Source organism: Sabethes cyaneus, chromosome 1 (assembly GCF_943734655.1).
Source record: "Sabethes cyaneus chromosome 1, idSabCyanKW18_F2, whole genome shotgun sequence".
Lineage (NCBI taxonomy): Eukaryota > Metazoa > Arthropoda > Insecta > Diptera > Culicidae > Sabethes > Sabethes cyaneus.
The window spans coordinates 139,398,616-139,418,238 of NC_071353.1; the positions used below are offsets into that span (position 1 = coordinate 139,398,616).

The 19,623-nt window shown below is 38.8% G+C and overlaps 1 protein-coding gene across 2 annotated transcripts in view; it reads right to left on the reverse strand.

The window, feature by feature from the left end:
- Window positions 1-19,623, reverse strand: part of LOC128732948 (uncharacterized) — an 88,130-nt gene that overhangs the window by 60,110 nt on the left and 8,397 nt on the right. For both annotated transcript variants that reach the window (XM_053826558.1, XM_053826472.1), the window contains exon 2: window positions 1,350-1,381. The gene's annotated coding sequence lies outside the window, so the exon portion shown is untranslated. The remainder of the gene's footprint in view (window positions 1-1,349; window positions 1,382-19,623) is intronic.

Consider the following 19,623-nt stretch of genomic DNA (forward strand, 5'->3'; position numbering starts at 1 on the left):
CTTTGCTATTCGTCTTGTACTTCAATGAAATTACTACTCTGCTCGGTTCCGGATGCGTCCAATATCATTTCAGTTTTGTTTCCTAAAATTTGAGTTAGGATATCGCTTTGAATTTTATTACAGTGAAATTTCACGTGGCTATATTTTTGCAAATTTGAAATAATATTGACCTAATAACTTGACATTGAGATTGGGTAAAACTCAAACCAAACTAGGACAAAATTGAAGTAATGAACGATGCAATCATAAATTCGACGAGATTGTTGACAAACTTGGATTAAAATTAAACTCAGTAGAAGTAACTCAAATGAACCAAACTTGTTGCAAAAGTTTCATGTCCCACCTTATACTTAGGTCTCGATACGCCACAGGCCCCCACGAATGCAGCAGATCATTACCACAAAATGGCATAAGCACTATTATTGAAAGTCGCAACGGAACAAGTTAGGATTTACACTTTTCTTTATCGATAAAGTCGTTGCTGTCTAAAAGCGCCACCTACGCCTCATTTAAAAGTGCCATGCGACCGCATCATGTTCGACTAGGCAAAGATGTGCAAACATTTCCCGCCCCATGACAGGCCCCCTCCTTTTGATGATGACGCACTCGGACGGTGGATGGTTAAATGATGTCCGCACTTTAGTTGAAAACAAACTGTGCTAATTGAAATACACCTACGATCTGTTTATCTTTCCTCCTCGGCGGCGGTTTGTGGGGGCGTTCTAAACACACTTGTTTGATGTAGATTTTAAGCGTTGTTGAGCAAAAGCATCCCGCCACTTGTTGTACTTAAGTTTGCTGTAGTCATAAACCGAAATAATAACACAACTTTTTTGGGCGTAGAAAGCGTCTTCACAGAGATCACAACCTACGAGCCTACGACTAGTGGGTGCTTGAGAAATTGTTCAAAACTAACCTCAATTTGCATTCGAGTTTTTGTTCATTGACCCGATCATTAGTGGAAGTGCACTCTATACGTCGTCATAAATAAATAGTATTGCAGAGATAAGCTAATCCACCAGCTACTGCAAATGCAAAGTTCAAAGCACCGAAGTCGTTTGTTTTCAAACAAGAACTAAGCGCCCGCTAGCGGAGACGCCGACATTGTCATTTTCCACATATGCTCACGCGTGGGAAATACGATGTGATTACGAGGTAGGGTTTTTGCAAGCAAAACTCCAGTAACCCAGTAGGTGGATTCGATGGCAGCGCTTCAGCGTCCGTTGTAGGGTTTTAATCAAAGTCGAAACCGCACCCACCAGGCTTTGATGCCACTCGTCTCGACCGGGCTTGATTACGCTCGAGCGCCACCGGATATGGTTAATGTTCCCGCGCTAAATGATACTTACAGCAATTGGATGGATGTCAAACGAAGCGGGTTCTGTGGAATACGAGAAAAAAAATACTTTAGAACTAGGCACTACATGGTAGAAAATTAAAAGAAACGAAATAGCGATTGATGTTCCACCAGTCGCACATGGTGAAGGGAAAAAGAATGGCTTTTGAACCAAACTTGGAACGTGAGATGAAAGACTAATCAGTGACTGTGTCCCCATGTTTTCCTAGCCAGCTAAACATTCACGCTCTTTGTCCTGTACAGCCTGTAAGTTTTGTTTTGTTCAAAACCGAAATAATGCTACGTGGCCATTGTTTTAGATTCCAGTTGTTTTTTTTGCAGACACGTCGTCAGGTTCCATTCGGGTGTCATAATCATTAATAATGTATTTCTTACCAAAAAACGGCAAAAAGCCACGTTTATAGATTACATTTCTAGACAAAGCTAAAAGCTATCTTGTCTTCTATTTCGGGACGCAAGTTTCAAGCGTCGTGGTTATGTCAATGAGCACAACGTAATTTATTCATAACAATTAGCAAACCATATCGTTTTAGTGTCGGCATTCTAGTCCAGTTTACACGGCCCAACAGTTCGTGACGGCAATGGTTTTGAGGCTGATAAACCTAACAATAATTTCCGCTTTTCAGTATAAAATATTTCAGCTCATTGAGTAATGAAAACATTTCTTAAAAGAAGCAATTCTTATCAAAAAGATCTAAAAAGAAATAGCATTTTTGCAACTTTTGTGAAAGTGGGATTTTCTTAAGCCAGCGTGAATTTTGAATCTAAACTGTGGCAAAATTGGCAAACTTAATCCATTCAATCCATTCCAATCGATTAACCATTTTTCAGTACCTTTCCAACTCATCGGTTTCTCACTGCTCGTTGATGCGAAAGTATACTCCCAGGGTAAACACTAACTTGGTTGGAACGGACCACAGTGATGGAACGCAAATCAAGTGCAATTGATTCACCTTGAAGCGTTCACAACCATAGTCCATCAAGAGACAACCAAAACATTATAAAGCAATGCGTTCATGATGAGTCAACTTACTGAAATGAATGTAATTTAATGTTTTTTTTTGTTCATCCATTAGCCATTTACAATCTACTTTGCAAACAAAACGTTAAGACTCTTTTCAATCGCGTGACTACTTAGCATATTTCTATGACCGATTGGTACAGCTTCAAGTTCATCCATTCAAGCACATCCATCTAACCGTCATCATCAACTGAACAACTGAAAAGGTGATGGTGGTGATGGTGGTGGAATAATCCTCTACATTACATTGACAGGAGGAAATGCTTTCCACCTACCACAGAACTTTTATGCTTCCGATTGATGGAACGTCCTCGTTGTTGCGTGGGGCTTCGAGAGAGTCAACAGTATAACATCAACCACAAATTAGTGAAAAGGAAAAGCCGGATTTTTGCAGCACAACCACGTACCAGAACAGTTATGTCATTCATTACCTACGAATGATCGACGTTTAGTTGGAAAAGACATTTTCTGGTGATTTTCCGCATGATTTAAAAGATTTGTGACGAACATTGCTTATCAGGTTATTCAAACCGTTGAAATAAATACTACCTTTAATTCTAATTTTAATTGTCGCTCCTATCATATTCACCACCGTTTCGATGGCGAGTCTAATTCTGTTGCCGAACATCGACAAATTTAATCTTTAATCCGATTACACTGAATTCGGATTTTAAGCAACATTTTTGGGTAACTATTCTTACGCAAATTTCGGAAAACATGGTTCTAAAAACCTGAAAGAGCAGCGGCAAAAAGGACAGTCCAACGCATAATCTTGGAGACCAATCCACGGTAACATTACGCGAAATTATGCATTCGCAGAACACTTCTTTCAACAAATCAATTTTGGCGCGCGCAGTGTGGCATGCAGTGCCGTCTTGTTGAAATCACAATTTCTTCACATTAATGGTAATCAATTGTGGTACAAAAAAGTGGCGATAATGGCCCTGATGGCGGTCACCATCAACTGACGCATTCTGGCCGGCATCAAGCAGTGACTTTTTCAGAATGCAACGGTTTATAGACAATGGCACCTCTTTATATCAAATATAATAGTTTTGCTTATTGAAATATCCATGTAACAAAAATGGGCTTTATAGTGCAACACTTGTGTTATGCCTGTCCGCGGTTTCTGGGTGTTACTCAAACTCAGAGGTCCTTTAAAAAAAGACGTAATTTCAGTCCAGATAGATCATAGCCGCACTGCTTAAAAAAGCCGATTGCAAAAGCAGTTTCTTCGGAATGCGCCCAACAATCATCGTCTCAAGGAGAATATTTTTTAAATGGTTATGACAACGTAGCACCATCATACACACACACACACACACACACACACACACACACACACACACACACACACACACACACACACACACACACACACACACACACACACACACACACACACACACACACACACACACACACACACACACACACACACACACACACACACACACACACACACACACACACACACACACACACACACACACACACACACACACACACACACACACACACACACACACACACACACACACACACACACACACACAAGCACCACAAAGCCGAAAGACAACTCTGAAAAAAAAGGCGAATCAGCCACAGACTGAAAACAAAACCTCAAAAATAATATTCGGTCGAAAGCTACAATAACGATGTAGTCCGTCTCTTGCTGTTCCTGGAGAAAAACGCAGAAGCGAAAGGGGAAAGTGCGAAAAAACTGGACGTGGGATAATAAAAAGGAAAAAAGTGAGAGAGAAAAAGAAGAAAAACTGGCATGAAAAAAAGGAAAAGGCACAATGGAGGGCAAAACGGAACGTAAAAATAGAACAAAGTGGAAAAACAGAAAATCGAAAAAGGAATAGGAAGAGAAAAACATGACGAAAATCAGGACTGAATAGGGCGAAAATCATGACAGGAAAAAAAATGAAAGAAGAGCGGGCAGAAAAAATAAAGGGAAAACGTGACAGAAAAAGAAAAAAAACGTAACAGAAAAAGTGGGAAAATTGGATAGAAAATGAGACAAAAAAGGGAAAACGGAACAGAAAAAAATAGAAACCAAAAGTAAAGAGATTAGTGAGAAAAAAAGAAAACCCCCATAGAGAAAATGAAGAAAACGACGAAAAGAAGCCACCCCTTAGATGATAAAAAGAGAAAGGTGAAATAATAAGGAAATGAAAGAGATAAATTTGGAGAGTTAAAAAACGAAAAGGGTCAGATAAAAAAGGGCAAAGGATAATAGAGTAAAAAATAAAATAAACATGACAGGAAAGAAGAAAAATGGGGCATCTAAAAGAGGAAAAACAGAACAGAGGGAGATAAAAAACGAGAAGGAGTAGAGCTAGAAAAAGGCGAAAATTGGAAACGAACATAGGAAAAAGAGAAGAGGAAAGACGGAAAAGGGGAAAGAAAATATTTCATAAGAACGGGGCCTTTCCCCGAAAACCCGCACTGAGAATCGCGGCAAACACGCTGACAGACGAACAACGTCACATGTAGTACCTTGCAAATCGTAAGGGCCTGCATAGTGTTGTCGTCCTGCGAGTAAAAACAAGTTAGATTTAAATCTTCTCGGTCGGTGGTTATCTACAGTAGACGGAGGAAGAGGCACAATTTGTGTCTACAACCCAACCAGATGCGTCGCTATCTTAATAAGTGGGTTTTGCAGTCTCCTTTTGTCCAGCGCCTCTGCGGTTCAAAGGTACATGGGTACCAGCGAGCCGCATGCCCTGGCGGGTGTTGTGGGTTCGAGTCCAGTTATAATCTCAGATTATAGCTTGGTTCGACCCATGCACATTGCAGCATTGGACAAAAGGTAGGAGTTAAAACGACTACTTGTTAAGCGTAGCTACCAATAACCCCAGCCCCCTCACCTTCCCGCTCTTTCCTCTCCCCTCCAAAAAAAATTTCATTACTTTCCCCTACCGTCCCTCTATCAATTGTAGAACCACCGTTTCTAAAACGAGAGACAAAAGTGAACGAATGGAAAGGAAAAGAAGAAAAGTGAAAGCGAAACCCGTTTTCTTGGTACAAAAAAAACGACAAAATGAGTCATAAGGTGGATAACTACGACTGGGAAAGAGAAAAAACGAACTGAATGAGACGAGTAGAGAGTAAGACTAAATTTGCCAATACTAATCTATATCTATAAAAATGGATTTCTGTCTGTCTGTTTGTATGTTGGTATGTTCTTTATAGAATCGAAAACTACTGAACCGATCGGCGTGAAAATTTAGGGGTGTAGAGGTTTTTGGGGCCGGGGCAGGTTCTTATGATAGTTAGATATCCCTCCCCCTTAAGAGGGGGGTTTCCATACAAATGAAACTCAAATTTCTGCATAACTAGAGAACTAATCAAGCATATTGACCCAATTTGGCTTGTGGGGCTATTATGGGGCAGACCAACACCCCCCCCCCCCAAGCAGAAATCACCACTGTCTAGGTTTATTTTTCCTAGGTCTACTGACCTCTATTACTGTCCTTCAGTTGGGTCCGAACGAATGACAGCGAGTAAGGAGAGGATCACCGCTGCGAAATGGTACTTTCCACGAAAAAGTTTTCGGTGAAATGGTACATTCCATTTAAAGTTTTTCGCGAAATGGTATTCGACGAAATGTCGTACAATCACGGCGAATATTACTATCCACTTTCTGACTAAGCAATGAGGGGAGTTGTGTTCTACTTTACTGTGAGGAAAAATTGTGAATTTGTATATTGAACTACCCATCCCACGTAACCAATAAGCATTAATATAAGCAGCAAATCAGCATATCTGGCATTTTATACTGCACGTTGTTGTATATTAGCTTTTTGAGTGCATAGGTGCTGTAAATTGGTTTCCAAAATTTTATTCAAATTCTTCGTGTCGGTAATTAGCTGCAAATTATAGCATTGTTAACACTATAAGAAGGTTTCAGCAGTAAAGTAGCTGTATATTTTGCCAAAATAGCATTTAAGCAGCATTTAAGGCGACTTGAATAGCATTGGTATTCGTGTTGGTATTGAATAGCATGCTTATTGGTTACCTGGGATGCTTTCATTGTTACGTAACTGCCAAAATGAGTCATTTAAGGTTGAACTACTCAGAAACTCGAGATTGTGACAAAGATCATCCGAGATTCATGATTTACAACAGAGTTTATTTTGTCGCAAAACGAAGTTTGTCGGGTCAGCTAGTTTCATATAACACTTCGAATCTAATATCGTATCTATGTCCAAATTCAAATCTAATTTAATTCCAATTTTAAATCAAATTGAAATTCTGATTTTATGTTCAATTTCTCCATTACAATTTGATTTCCAATTTTGAGTCTGAGTTTAAAATGTAATTGGAATAAAGCTTCAATCCCAAATTAGTTGAAATGCAAGTTTGATTAAATGCCCTATGTCAAGTCCGATTTTAAGTCGAATTTCAACTCTAATATCTAGTCCAGTAGTTTAAGTTCAAGTCTAATTTCAATTGCACTCGAAAGTTATTCCGGAGTTTCTAATCTTATCGGCCAGTTTTTTATGATAATTAGCAATAGATACGCCATCCTACGATTACTCGACTTTTTAGGCCAAAACATTCTTCTGAAAGGTCGGGTTCCCCACCGTTGGTTTATGCCTGAACACTTTAGTGATTCTATTTACTCTAACAGGGTCTTCAAGTTGAAATTCAAACATACGAATACTGGTTTGTTGGGCTTGCGCAGCGTCGTACCTTGAGGCCGGATTTCCAATGTTCATCTGTTTCTAATTTCCAAGTTCTCTATTTCGGTAGAAATCAAGAAATATGTCAATAACTTCGCAAGTCCCAGAACGATTGCTTTTTTTGTTACTCAGCAAACTAATTGCAATTAGTTGAAAGCAAGTTTTTTTCAATTTCAGTCTCTGAATTTCAAAGTAATCACAATCGTAACTTTATGATTGGACCGCGGTGTCAAACTTTTGCATTGGTTTAGTGCACCAAACTATTGCTGAAAAACTGTGCGCAGCGAAACTTTCAAACTTCTATCAAATGTTAATGCATGTTATCGGAACCGCACAGATGTCGTTCGTTGGCTGGGCTTTTCGTGCGATTAAAATTTTGACAAGAAATTAAAATTTCAGTCATATACTGGAAGTGAAGTAAAGAAATTGGCAGAAGTGGGTCGGTTGAAGAAATATTTAAATTAGTTACCTCTTTCTCATCGAAAGGAGTCGTTACTTCTGAAAATACTAAATTGGAATTTGGATTCGTACCGAATTGTGAAAAAGTACAGTAGTTTTATTCGGTTTTGATTGAAGTTGATTTTTTTAACATTTCATAATAATTAAATATAAAATCTTCTCCAATTTTACATAGATATACATATCTCAATTGTTTAAACCGACATGATGGTAGTGTCTTATTATATCTGAATTAGTTCAATGCCTTGAAATGCAAAGTAACGGCATCGAATGAAGGGAATGAATTTACAGTACGAGCCTAGGGTTAGTCAGAATTATCATAAAAGATAGCAATAATGGTTGGTAGTAAGTTCTATTTAAAACGAATAAAAACGAGACATTGATCTCAGTTTGAAAATAAAGTTTTTACTGTAACTGCAGTTTAGCATATAACTTTTGCCACTACACTAGTGCAGTGCACAATGCAGTGATCCACAATACAGTAGAACTTTTATTACTATAGGTAAACGCACCGCACAAGATAAAATAAAGAAAAGAATCTTATGCATTCATTCTGGAGGGCATAAAAAGGTTTCAACCAAATAGCTGTAAAACTCCACACGTCAGTTACCCGCAGTTGCACTTCTGCACAAGTGTTTCTCCTCCCTCCCCCTTAGTTCCCTAGAAAACGTTCAACCCAGCAGTGTCCTCGGTTTGTCGTGACATAGAACCAAGGTTTTTTATTCGGCTCCGTTGGAACTTTTACACCAATCTCCGTGCGCGGTTACATGGACCGCTAGGCTGCTAGAGAAACGCCCGTTCGAAGAAAAGAAAAACTGCCGTGCAGCTGCACACTAGGTATTGCAATCGAGAAAAAAAACTTATCCATGCGACTCAAAACAGCTGCGCTGCCGTTCGGTTAGAATACCATCCGCGGTTCCAGCTGACTGCAGTAACCCCAATTTGAACCGTTTTCAACCGGAGCTGAACTGAAAGAGCCTGTTAGAGTCAATAGGATCACTAGTGATCACTAGCAGTCATAAACAAAAGGTGGGCCCGGCCCACCCGGCCTTTTAGAAAAATGTTTTGGCCAAAGAATCGATTTATCGTAGGATTGCGAATCTATTATTGCTTATCACAAACATACCGGCTGATTACGTTAAAAACTCCGGGAAACTTTCGGTTGTATTTGGATTTTAAATCCAAGTTGAAACTGGTTTTGACATTAGAATTGAAATTGGACTTGAAACCGGTCTTGACATAGGGCATTAAATTAAAATTTGCATTTCGACTAATTTGGGCTTGATATATTTTGTTGAACTTAGAAATTTAAATTCGATTTGTATTAGAAATTGTACTTGAAATCAGAATTTAAATATGACCTAAAATTGGAATTAATTTAGACTTGAATTTGGACATCGACACGAAATTAAACACGAAGTTTTATATGTAACTAGCTGACCCGACAAACTTCGTATTGCCTCAAATTAAACTGTGTTGTACATAAATCGTGAATTTCGGATGACCTTTGTCGCAATTTAATTTTCCACGCTGTTGCTCGTTCATACCCAACCGAAGGAAAGTAATACCGGTCAGTAGACCTAGGAAAATAAATAAACCTAGATAGAGGTGATCTCTGCGAAGGGCTGCCCCCGCGGTGGCCAGGGCTTCCGACGGCAGGTTGCCGGCAACATTCGCGGCCTGCAGCCGTCTTACCCTGGATCATCTAGTGTTACTATTGATAGTTTTTGGTGGTCTTGTTATTGACTAATGTTTTATGGAAGAGTCTACAAATTTCTCGAGTTCGATTAGTTTTTAAGTTACGCAAAAATTTCTGTTTTATTTGTATGAGAGTCCTTATCCTCCTACCACAGCGGTAAGAGGCCCTAATCCATCATAGAAAAAAATGTTGCCTCCAAAAACCCCACATGCCAAATTTGGTTCCATTTGATTGCTTAGTTGTTGAGTTATGCAGAAATTTGTATTTCATTTGTATGGGAGCCCCCTCACTTAGTAAGGGGAGAGGTCTCTAACCATCATAAGAACCTTCCCCGGCACCAAAAACCCTTACACGCATATTTTCACGCCGATCGGGTCAGTAGTTTTCGATTCTATAAGGAGCATACGGGCAGACAGACAGAAATTCATTTTTATAGATATAGATTTGTATGGGAGTCCCCCTGGCCTTTCCTGGCCCCAAAAACTCCTACATGCAAATTTTTACTCCGATCGGTTCAGTAGTTTTCGATTCTATAAGGAACATACGGGTAGACAGACAGCCAAATCCATTTTTACAGGTATAGATTTGTATTGGAGCCCCCCCCCCCTTAGTGGGGAGAGAAGTCTCTAACCATCATAAAAACCTTCCCTGACCCCAACAACTCCTACATGCAAATTTTCACGCCAATCGGTTCAGTAGTTTTCGATTCTATAAAGAACATACGGACAGACAGACAGAAATTTGTGTTTCATTTGTATGGTAGCCCCTCCTCTTAGTGTCAGGAGGGGTCTCTAACCATCATAAGAACATTTCCTGGTCCCAAAAACCCCAACATGCAAATTTTCCTGCCGATCGGTTCAGTAGTTTTCGTTTCTATAAGGAACATACGGACAGACAAACAGAAATTTGTGTTTCATTTGTATGGCAGCCCCTCCTCTTAGTGACAGGAGGGGTCTCTAACTATCATAAGAACATTTCCTGGCCCCAAAAACTCCTACATGCAAATTTTCACGCCAATCGATTCAGTAGTTTTCGATTCTATAAGGAACATACGGACAGACAGATAGAAATTTGTGTTTCATTTGTATGGCAGCCCCTCCTCTTAGTGACAGGACGGGTCTGTAACCATCATAAGAACATTTCCTGGCCCCAAAAACCCCTACATGCATATTTTCACGCCGATCGGTTCAGTAGTTTTCGATTCTATAAAGAACATACGGACAGACAGACAGAAATTTGTGTTTCATTTGTATGGTAGCCCCTCCTCTTATTGTCAGGAGGGGTCTCTAACCATCATCAGAACCTTCCCTGGTTCCAAAAACCCCAACATGCAAATTTTCCCGCCGATCGGTTCAGTAGTTTTCGATTCTATAAAGAACATACGGACAGACAGACAAAAATTTGTGTTTCATTTATATGGCAGCCCCTCCTCTTAGTGACAGGAGGGGTCTCTAACCATCATAAGAACATTTCCTGGTCCCAAAAACCCCAGCATGCAAATTTTCCTGCCGATCGGTTCAGTAGTTTTCGTTTCTATAAAGAACATACGGACAGACAGACAGAAATTTGTGTTTCATTTGTATGGTAGCCCCTCCTCTTAGTGTCAGGAGGGGTCTCTAACCATCATAAGAACATTTCCTGGCCCCAAAAACTCCTACATGCAAATTTTCACGCCAATCGATTCAGTAGTTTTCGATTCTATAAGGAACATACGGACAGACGGATAGAAATTTGTGTTTCATTTGTATGGCAGCCCCTCCTCTTAGTGAGAGTAGGGGTCTGTAACCATCATAAGAACCTTCCCCGGCCCCAAAAACCCCTACATGCATATTTTCACTCCGATCGGTTCAGTACTTTTCGGTTCTATAAGGAACATACGGATAGACGGACAGAAATTTGTGTTTCATTTGAATGGCAGCCCCCCCTCCTCTAACCATAATAACAACCTTCCCGGCACCAAGAACCCCTACATGCAAATTTTCAGGTTGATCGGTTCAATAATTTTCGATTCTTTAAGGAACATACGGACAGACAGACAGACAGACCAACAGACAGAAATCCATTTTTATAGGTAGAGATTAGCATTGAAATACTAAAGCCACTTGGTTTTACTTGAATTTTATAAAAGTTTTATTACGGTCTTAATTATTATCTCTGGTTTTATTATGGTATTACGCAATACCAAGAGGATAAGAGACAAAACACGCTAATAGCTAGCTGTAAAATCATAATAAAACTGTTTGAAGAGCAAATTCGAGTTGGTTGCTTATATTACCACAATAAAACTTGTTGGCTGAACCACGTCTCTTATAAACTTACCATACGTGTGGTGTAACAATACAATACGGTGTACCAATCGAAGTTGATCTTGCTTGTCAAACTAGCATGGCAAGATGTTTCTTCAAAATTTCCTAATTTTCACCAAACAAGTATTGATAACAATGCATTTCAACACTTGACATGATATTAAAGAAGCTAATAACCTCATCTTTTACCATTGAATCGATCTTGAACATACCCAACATGGATTCAATCGCCTAAACCCGTCGCAAATTACTTCCTCCCGGCGGCGACATTCAGGTATCGATTTATTTACGAGAACACGTTTTTCAATACCACTACTGGCCCAAACCTCCTTGGCATTGGCACCCACTCTCATATAAGGGCATCGTGCCAATACGGCTTCCAGTTCCATCATAACTATGTACACACATATGTATGTGCTTGAAGTTGCTGCCAAAAGAGTTCCGCTTTTTATCCATTTGTTTATGGTACTGTTCGTTGTTCCTTATATTGTATAGGGTAAATGATTTTGAAATGGACCTAGTCGAATTCTGATCTTGAATGGACCTATTTATAAATAAGAATTTTAGGATATAATTATCAAGTCTTTGTACTGTATTTTGCTTTTATGTTTATCTTTAATCATTTCTGAACGTAAATATACTAAAATTAAATTAAAATTATAGCCAAAACTACTTTATTGCCGCGTATTTAAAAGTAGCTGTTTTTCAGCATTTTGGCAGTCACCATAGAGTATTTTCAAACTGTTACTACCCGGAACCCTTCTGGTTTGAAATAAAACAATGCTCTTAAAATGATGCTAAAATATTTGTAATTTCAATTTAGGTATTTAAAAGTTCAGTAAAACCAGTAAAATCTTCAAATTCCTTAAAAATGTTAACCCCCTTTTTTGATCTTGAATGGACCTAGTATTGATTTTAGAATGGACCTAGTTTTGCGCTCCGAGACATCACTGCCGGTAGCTATCATTGCCTACCACCAACGAACACGCCGTTCTATATTCCATAAAACTGCTTGTTGTCACTATAGTATCTCCGTTTATAAATAATCTATAAGCACGGGATATTGAAAGTAGGCTTGATTTATAGCCTAAATAAAAACTTAATTATATTGATAAAACTAACTATCACTCATCCTTTTTCGTAGTTGCTTCATAGTGTTTGTACATTGTAGCTTCTAGTTTTGAAACTAAAAAGTCTTCCTAATTAGTTAGCTAACATATGTCATTTTATGCTTAAAATAATATAAACTTAAATTGTACAAAATCAGTATTGTACAAAAATTTTAACCATCATTGATTAAAAGATAAGATGGATCAAAAGATAAGAGGGATACTAACTGCCTTCTGTTAAGGGGGCATAGTACCTTTTCAATTTATTAAAACCTAATTTTTTTTATTGATTATTTCGAAAGATTAACATTTTAACCATATGTGGTTGAAGTCGTTTGCATGAATTCCAAATATTGACAAAGTTACAGCAATTTGTACCGCGCATGTCTGGAGCGATTAAACAACGAGTAAAAACTTCAACGTCGTTTTTCTCGAAACCAGGTTTTGAAAGTCGGTACCATAAATATCTCAAGAACGGCTCAAGCAATTCTTATGATTCTTTTTTTGTTTGAAAGCCAACAAAATTATCTAGTGTTTGACCCATCCTTTTCTTGATATTGTAATTTTTGTATTTTTTAGAAATGTTTAAAGTCAATTTTTTCGCTTAAAAACCATACTTTTATGTATCAATGTCCGCCCTTTTGTTATGTGTTTGGATTCTAAAAAAGGATGGATCAAACACGAGATAATTAAATGTTCTTTCATGTCGTTTTGGAATTTTTCAATTCGGAAAAGCCCCCAGCGCCAATCCATGGTACCGCAATTCATGTTTTTTTTGAACGACTATCTTCAAGGAACCGTAGGGGCAAGTGGAAGAGGTTCCCTTATGAAAACAAAATTGCAAATATTAGTATAAAATGCAATGTTTCGAATGCAAATAACCCGATTCAATTTCACGTTATCGAGAAAAAATTATTTGAAATTAGGCAAAATATATGGTGTAAAAGGTACTGTGCCCCTTAAAAAAGAGTTATTTTTGCTTCATTTGCATTTAGCACAAAACCAGTTACACTTAAATTTTTCAATTGGATTTTACGTATTTGTTTTAGCACGAAGCAAAAGTGTAATCTATATAATCTATATAAGTAATCTATGTAAGTAGAGTAAAATTTTCCCAATTTGTTCGCCCTATGTAAAAAAATCCCAAATTATGCTAAACGGGACAATTCTTGTATCATTACAAGTAATGCACAGAAGAATGAAACAAGTTATTTGAGAATACAATTCTAAAGATTTATATATAGCTTTATTGTATAGGAAATTCTAATATTGGAACTTCGAATTGAGTTACGAAGCTAATATTCCAAACTCTATTTAAAGTGGTTATCCCTGCTTAACTATCTACGAGCAACATCGTAAAAATGGTTGGAATCTAAATTTTTTTTCATGGACAAATAACGTCCTGTATTTTCCATATAAATACAGCAAAAAGTTTTGCTGTAAGTTTAAGTTTTGACAAAACTCAGATGAGAAATAGTTTAAACACGTTAATCAAGCATTACCAAAACACCTTTAGCGCGCTGACCGAAAACCCTAAGGCCAATAAAATTCAACCGGATCCTGTAGTCACAAAACCAGACTCGTCTGAGTAAAAAGAAGCAGCCATTTCTGATGGTTAAGAACGCCAACTTCCTCACCCTCGTGAAACTTTGTGATGCCCAACCGTCCTACAAAATTACTCGGTTTGGCAATAAAATCATCTGTGCGTCAATGGAGGATTTAGAAATTAGGTAAAGGCCTGGATAATGATATGGTGCAAAAAATATAAAATTTGGGTCAATATCTGGACCATTTTCGAAGTGGATATGCCTAAAAAAATAATATTGTATTTGATCATTTTCTAAATAGTTTAGTTAAAATAATTATGAGGCTCAGAATAAAGTAAAATTAGGCCTTTACAAATATTTTATAAAGTTTTTGTCCTTCCGGTGTTGGGCCACTGAAGGGGGGAACAAAGTGAATTTTTTTATCGAGCAAAAAACATGGGTTTTAGGCATTTTTATTTAAAGTTTAAGCGTGAAAACCAAATCTGTTCTTGCTTTTAATAGATACGGTATTATTTTCCATGCAAAAATGTACGAAAAGAAGACAAAAACGAGAGAATTTTTTTGGACGATTTTCGGAAACTCCGAATTCGAATTTCCATTTCTGTTTCGTGCTAGAAGTGTTAAGTACACTCATTTTTCGAGTTTTTCAGGCTGTAGAGCCCACAGACAATTGATTTTATACTCATATCCTACAATTTTTTTAGCCCCCCGATTTTTCAAGCCAATTTCCAAACGGGGGGTGACAAAAACTTAAAAAATATTTTGCAAAGGCCTTATATTCCGCCGATAAGTAAGCAGGTTGACTTCACATCGCCTTTTGGTCGATTGACAGATAGATTAAAAATCAGTTTAGTAAAATATTCAAAATCATGCAACCGGACTAACGTTGTAGTACGTCATCCATGGTCGTATCTTATACACAACCCCTCTGATTTTTTTCATGGGGGATGTAAAGTTTTCTTTAAGCACCTCTCCCCTCTGACTTGTGACAAAATTAATACCTCCTTGTCCACCGAAATTGAGTGACCCTGAGATCTAAAATATTCAACTGTACCAGATAGAAAATAGGAAGGTTCACCTATTTTCTATCTGGTACAGTTCTTCATCGACTATCATTTAAAATTAAAACCTAGTATCTAACCTTACCTTTAAACCTAGTAGAATTACCAAGTTTAATTTTTTCAAGCACCATTTACAGTATGATTTCGAATTTGACAACAGATGCGTGTCGCCTATGTTGCCAAAATCAAAACCGTGGCAAAATCTAGACCATTTTTTAACTGAAAAAATTGCATATAAATGTGTCAAAAATTGTATAATTACCACTAATTAACGAATTTTTCACGATTGCAACGGTTTTATATTCAAAATGTTCGACAGGGGCTGTCGCAAACCTTTAGATACTTTGCAGTAAGACGTAGTCCTACGTCAGTAAAAGTCTGACCTTTCGAAATATGTAGTCACTAAATAAAAACTCGAACCCCACTGTACTTGATAAACTACGTTTAATACAAGTTATATTACATATTTTTAATGAATGGTTTAAATTTTTGAAACTAATAGGCGACATGATTTTTTTATGACGTAGAAATCGTTTCAACCATATCTGAACAACAGGTAATAATAAATTCCCAATATACAAATGTCACACACAGATACATACATAACGCATATCAAGTCACTGAAACATTGTTCAATTGTTGGGCTGACATAAAAACAAGACCCTCGGTGACTGTGACCGATTTCAAATTTTTCAACCGACTTTCATACCTTTCTAACAGAGTATAAGAAAGGTAAAAGCTGTTCAACCTTGTGTCCTATTAATAAATAACAGTAGTGTAGTTGTACTATTAAAAAAAATTCTTTGTTATTATTTTGTTCATTTACATGGAAGAAACTATGACAATCCAAATTTAGGTCCATTTCAAAATCAAAAATAGGTCCAATTCAAGATCATGTTGGGTCCATTCAAGATCAAAAAAAGGCTTTGGCAAAAAACGATATATTTAATAAAAGTTTCATCACATACATACATTTTTAAAGTACTGATAATGTAGAAAAAAGGTGGTACTTTCCAACAAATAGTAACATCACCACATATTATTTATAAATGACGAGTAAATTGAGCAGGAGTGCGAGTGGTGGTGTTAAAAAGCGCTAAATAGGTCCATTCAAGATCAATTACCCTAATACAAAACCTGCCACTGACATCGTCGAGGGCAAGAGTCTTGCTGGTTCTATAGATGACTAGCTTTGGCAGTGAGCCACTCAAGGCCGTACAAGCCGTCACTTGATTGAACGTCGTTAAAGCTTTTGGCAGCCCGTCTAACTGGGTCGTCTATCTATTCAGCTTAAAAAGACCCCGAGCAATCCTTTTCCACAAAACAAAGAAGCTTTCAGTTTTCAACCCAACAGACAACACACATTAATTGTTTACTTTTCCACTGATTAAAGTACATCGTTCATTTCGCTACCGAGCATCGCCACCGCACGGCACCTCCACCCCGTCACTTCGGGCGCTTCTGCTGGGAAAATCATTATCGATTCCGGACGGACGGACGTCAACACACCGTCCGTACCTACTGTGCTGACTGATGAGGGACGCCTTCGCGTCCCCGTGCCATCCGATCCGTGGAGGTGGTGGTGGTGGGAAAAAGTATTTTCACCGTTTTCACTTTCTGACTGACGAGGAAGAAACCGGAAAACCGTCTCCGTAACCACGAGATGTGTGACGGCGACGAGGGGTAAACTGATTCTATTGTCTAGAAATCGGTATTTTGCACTTTGCATCAGTCATCCGATGCGATGGTAGAAAGATAAAAGCGGATAAACCCGCGCTCGGGGGCCTGTGATCGGATAGGTGAGAAACTTGACTGGAAAAATCATGCAGTCTCTTTGTTTTTGTTTTCGTGCTGTTCCACACTCCGCACTCCTAAGATGCGCGCATTTGCATTTCGGTGTAACTTTTCAGCTCGTGCCCGTGAAATGGAGGCAAGTCGATTTAGATTGGATCATTTACGCTGAGGCTCTCAGGCGTGTATGAACTTTGATGTGTGTTGGCTGTCGTGTTGAGGGAAGAGACCCCCGATGGAAATTGGAGGTTGAAAACTTAGCCAGTGCTTCGTGCCGATAAAATAGAAAATGTAACGATGGAACCAGTTGGTAACTGTAACTAACAATATTTTGCCAGCACGATTTCCGCAGAATTGGCGTTGGCCTCCGCTGATTGACTTCCGATTGCCATCGTATACGAACCAACCCAATCTACAACAATCAACTTCGGCCGGAAACCGGCCGTATCGGACGATCGAGCTTGAGAAGGAAATACACAAAGCGGGAGCTGAATAAATTAGTCCCATTTCTTCGCTCCCTGCAACGCAATCGATATCTTCACACGGATGATGTCCCCATGTGTCGCATAACAAGAAGGAAATGGTTTGAATTGGTTTCCACACCATCGCATCGCTCGCTCGTATACATGTCGTATTTATGCAATGCTTATTACCGACGAGCACAGTGTTTCCGTTATTATGGCAACTTGTTTAGGTTTCACCGCGTTTTGACCCGCGTCCATCAGTCAGTCAGTCAGTCAAGTCCGAGCTCTGTCCCTGACCGTGTGATGGGCTAACACAGTACAGCTGTGTACTCGGAAAGAATTTGATAACCGGGTGAGTAGTTGAAAGTTCTTCCAAAAGCAAAGTAAAACAAAGCCTAGTTTCTAGCCGACATACTTCACTAGTAGCTTGCGGGGCTAGTACTAGAATCCTATTCAGGCTAGTGCTAGAGCTACAATCCTTTACCAAGGTCGGGCCACTTTGAGCACTTGAACATTTTTCGAACTATTTTTCCTTGTTTATCAATTTCTATGGCCGAAAATAACCTTGGGACGGCGGAGACAATCTACGCCAGACTAAAAACGGAGGCTCGGAGAATATGGTTACAAATCAATGCGTCGAAGACCAAATATAAGGTAGGAAGACGCTCCAGAGAAAGCAACGTTTACCTCCCACGGACAGTGACTATTGACGGTCGATGAACTGGAAGTCCAACGACGCATTCAAGCTGGAAATGGAGCCTACTGTTCCCTACGCAAGACGCTTCGATCTAGGAGCAAAACGTTAATTATACCGGTAGTCCTCTACGGACTTAAGACAGCAACTTTGCTTACGGAAGACATACGTCCACTAACCGTATTTGATCGAAAAGTGTAGGCGGACTATTTTTGGCGGAGTACAAACGGAAAGCGGAGAGTGGTGGAGGCGTATGAATCACAAGCTGCAGGCACTACTTGAAGAGATTCCCATCGTACACCTGGTGAAAGTTGGAAGACTAAGACTACGGTGGGTCGGCCACGTCGCAAGGATGCCGGACGACTGTGCAGTGAAATCCGTGCTAGTGCTAGTTGGCTCGACTAGATCGAAGCCGACTTGCGTGTGTCAAACGCGCAACGAAACGAATTGGTGACGAGTAGCCCAGGACCAAGCAATGGAGAGGAATTCTTGATACGGCAAGAGTCACCCCGGCTCACGGCTGCTAAAGTGTGTACTCTCTTGTTGCTGTTTTTGTGACCAATTTTAGTAATCAGAACCTTCATAAGAGTGCAGTAGAACCAGCATTCTTACACGGGAGTTACGCTGTACGAGCAAATAGTTTAGTAAGAAAATGTAACTAAATCTTCACAGATGGATTACTGATGGATGGGAGTAGTCCAACTCCGGCTGGTCTCCAGAAAAAGAAGCAAAAAAAAGAAAAATGGGACAGAAGCAGCAGCGTTCACACACGTGTGTTTTCCTTTTATCTTTATTTTTCATTTTTGGTTTATTGTCACCTTTCTAACGTTTATACAGAGTTGAACCATAGCAGGGATTAAATTAAAATCTTGTACCGGACAGTTGCAACTATAGAGAGGTCAGTCCCGGTGTAGTGGTTAGCATTCACTCCTCTCACGCCAAGGACCCGGGTTCAAATATCAACCCCGCAGGAATCACGAATGACTCAAGCTGTTAAAGTGACTATAATTTAACAAAAAAAAAAAACTATAGTTCAATACGAGCACATAGTTACTTCAGGATTTTTGATAACATGCTAAAAAAGCACAAACTCAGATAAAATGCAAAAAAAGGGACAGAAAATTTGCGTGAACATTATCAAAACGTAGACTATGAAAGAACAAAGGAAACTAGTATAAAAGATTATTTCAAACTTGATGAAAGGAACTAGTATTATTTTATAAAGATTTTGCTACATATTCCCTCTCATTGCAATTTACACATAACACATACTTTAAAATGTGCATCCCATATCCGCGGTTCTATTTTCGCTTTTGTCTTTAAAAGTTTATAATTCGGAAAAGCAGTGTTGAAAAATTCATAGCAGCAAAAAACTCAATGAGATTTCAAGCACATGAAATTTCAACCTTGATCACAAGCGC